The 2,727-nt window shown below is 42.9% G+C and overlaps 1 protein-coding gene across 1 annotated transcript in view; it reads left to right on the top strand.

Moving 5' to 3' along the window:
• The window catches only part of LOC106821471 (adhesion G protein-coupled receptor E2-like), a 17,624-nt gene that overhangs the window by 1,014 nt on the left and 13,883 nt on the right, over nt 1-2,727 (top strand). The window lies entirely within an intron of this gene.

Raw genomic sequence — 2,727 nt, 5'->3', positions numbered from 1 at the left:
TATATATATATATACGTGACCGTATTTTGTTCTAAACTTTTTTTAGTCAATCGGAATGGCAATTCTTTTCGTGGTTCTTATAGTTATCCACGACTGCCGACGATAGCATTATTTTTCATACCACGATTTAATTGTGATAGAGTTGCACCGAGAACTGCTTAGGACAACTGACCAACTGCGAAACACTTTGTCCGGGAGCCGCGCTCATCACAGTTACTACGGAACCGGAAATGACATGTGGTGGACCCAACCTTCATTATACGGTCTATAACGTTAGTGAGTATCTTACAATGTGGGCCGATCACATGTCTACATGAGCATCAATGACGACTGGTTGATGGCTTGAAAATTATCATTTTATATCACCATCATCATTATCATCGTCGTCGCTGTCGTGGTCGTCGCCATCGTCATCGCCATCGTCACCGTTATCGGCATCATAATCATCTTCCTCCTCCTCCACCTCCTCCTCGTTATCCTTCTCTTGCTGCTCCTTCTCCTTCTCCTCCTCTTCATCTTCCTCCTCCTCGTCACCATCGTCGCCATCATCATTATCATCATCATCATCATCATCATCATCATCATCATCATCGTCATCATTATGTGCGCGTGCGTGCGTGCGTGTATGCGCGTGCGTGTGTGCGTGTATGCGCGTGCGTGCGTGCGTGTATGCGCGTGTATGCGCGTGTATATAATGCAAATCGATATAGTATTATACGAGAATTATCCTATTTTGTCTCTAGGCAGGTTCTCTGAATTTGCGACATGTGATGCCTTGACGACAGGAGGCGTGACAGTGTCCGGGATATATTCGATTGACCAATTTAGAACTTTCTGCGGTATGTACTGTTAATGATATTAATGATCAAGTATATATGTTAGAGACATTTTAATTCCTACAAAGTTTTATCATTCAGGTTACTTGCATATTATACGATGGTTTGGCAACAAATTCGATATTAGTTTCCATGTGAACTTTCTCGTGACGTATGAAACGTCAGCTAAAGCTCTCTGCTGAACCAACCACGGGCTTGCTAATAAGCTATTGATGTATTTCTGACAGCTTTAACAATATTATGTTTATTGATTTGGGTGGTACATATGCTGTTTCCGTCCCGGCCATGTACATGTCTTAATCTATGTTATTTATTGTTTGATTTTGTGTACGTTGTTCATTGTGTTTATTTTTTATGTCAGCTTTATCGGGCATTCAGAGAAGTCTTCAGCATTGCTAGGAGGACTCTCACATTTACTAATATAGCTTTGGAAACCTGTGTTTATAATTAGGAGAGTGTCCTAGCCCATGGGGTGCAACACTATTACTTCATCCCTGCCCGCCCTTCCCCTTGTCTCTCTTGTCGCACGCTCAGCCTCCTTCTTCTTCCACCGCCCCTCAGCTATCTTCCCTGCCACCTTCCCTCAGTCTCCCATCCTTCTCTCCTTTAGCAAGCTATATTATGTACTTTTATTTAAGCCGTACTGCACGTCTGAAACGGTGGTGGCGCATACGCAATCTCCTGAGAAGAAGAAAAAAATTCTGCTAAACATTCTCAATTTGAAATTGAAGAGGAATCATCCTAGCATAGATATATAGGATAAAATTCAATCAGTAGACCTCACTTATGAAATAGGAAGCAGACATTACATGTAAGGTCCTGGCTGCATATACCAGTCAGTGCATAATCTGGCTAAGTTTCTGTTTTAGCGCATGCGCTATATCTCACCAGAGAAGTTATATTTTGTGCTGAAAATGCATTTAATATGATCAGGGGGTATCTCAGCATAGGTTTCTGTAATAAATTCTTATCGGTAGACCTGTTTTTATAATTAGGAGAGCGCCCTAACCAGTAGGGTGCAAAACCACTACTTCATCTTCGCCCGCCCTTCCCCTTTGTCTCCCTTGTCGCACGCTCAGCCTCATTCTTCTTCCACCGCCCCTCGGCTGTCTTCCCTGCCACCTTCCCTCAGTCTCCCACCCCTCTCTCCCGCAGCAAGCTATTTTACGTACTTTTATTTAGGCCGTACTGCACGGCTAAAATGATACTCGCGCATGCGCAATATCTCCCAAGAGGAAGAATATTTTGCCAAAATTATAAATTTAAAATGGGGAGGGGTTATCCCAGCATAGATTTCTATAATAATATTTCATCATTAGACCTCACTTATGAAAATGGAAGCAGGCATTGCATGTAATGTCCCGGCTGCATATACCAGTCATTACACAATCTGGCCACGGTACTGTTTTAGCGCGTGCGCAATATCTCACCAGAGAGGTTACATTTTGTGATGAAAATGCGTTTAACATGGTCAGGGGGTATCTCAGCATAGATTTATGTAATAAATTGTTATCAGTAGACCTATGTTTATAATTAGGAGAGCGCCCTAGCCAGTAGGGTGCAAAACCACTACTTCATCCCCGATCGCCCTTCCCCTTGTCTCCCTTGTCGCACGCTCAGCCTCCTTCTTCTTCCACCGCCCCTCGGCTGTCTTCCCTGTCGCCTTCCCTCCGTCTCCCACCCCTCTCTCCATCAGCAAGCTATATTACGTACTTTTATTTAGGCCGTACTGCGCGTCTGAAACGGTGATCGCGCTTGCGCAATATATGTCACGAGAAGAATATTTTGCAAAGATTAGGCATTATGAAAACTCCGCTTTGCTATACCTCATATTTATATATACCTCATAATTATATACCTCATAATTATACCTCATAATTATATGATATAC

The sequence above is a fragment of the Priapulus caudatus genome, unplaced genomic scaffold (assembly GCF_000485595.1).
Source record: "Priapulus caudatus unplaced genomic scaffold, Priapulus_caudatus-5.0.1 Scaffold75, whole genome shotgun sequence".
Taxonomy (NCBI): domain Eukaryota; kingdom Metazoa; phylum Priapulida; class Priapulimorpha; order Priapulimorphida; family Priapulidae; genus Priapulus; species Priapulus caudatus.
This window is presented reverse-complemented; position numbering and strand designations above follow the sequence as displayed.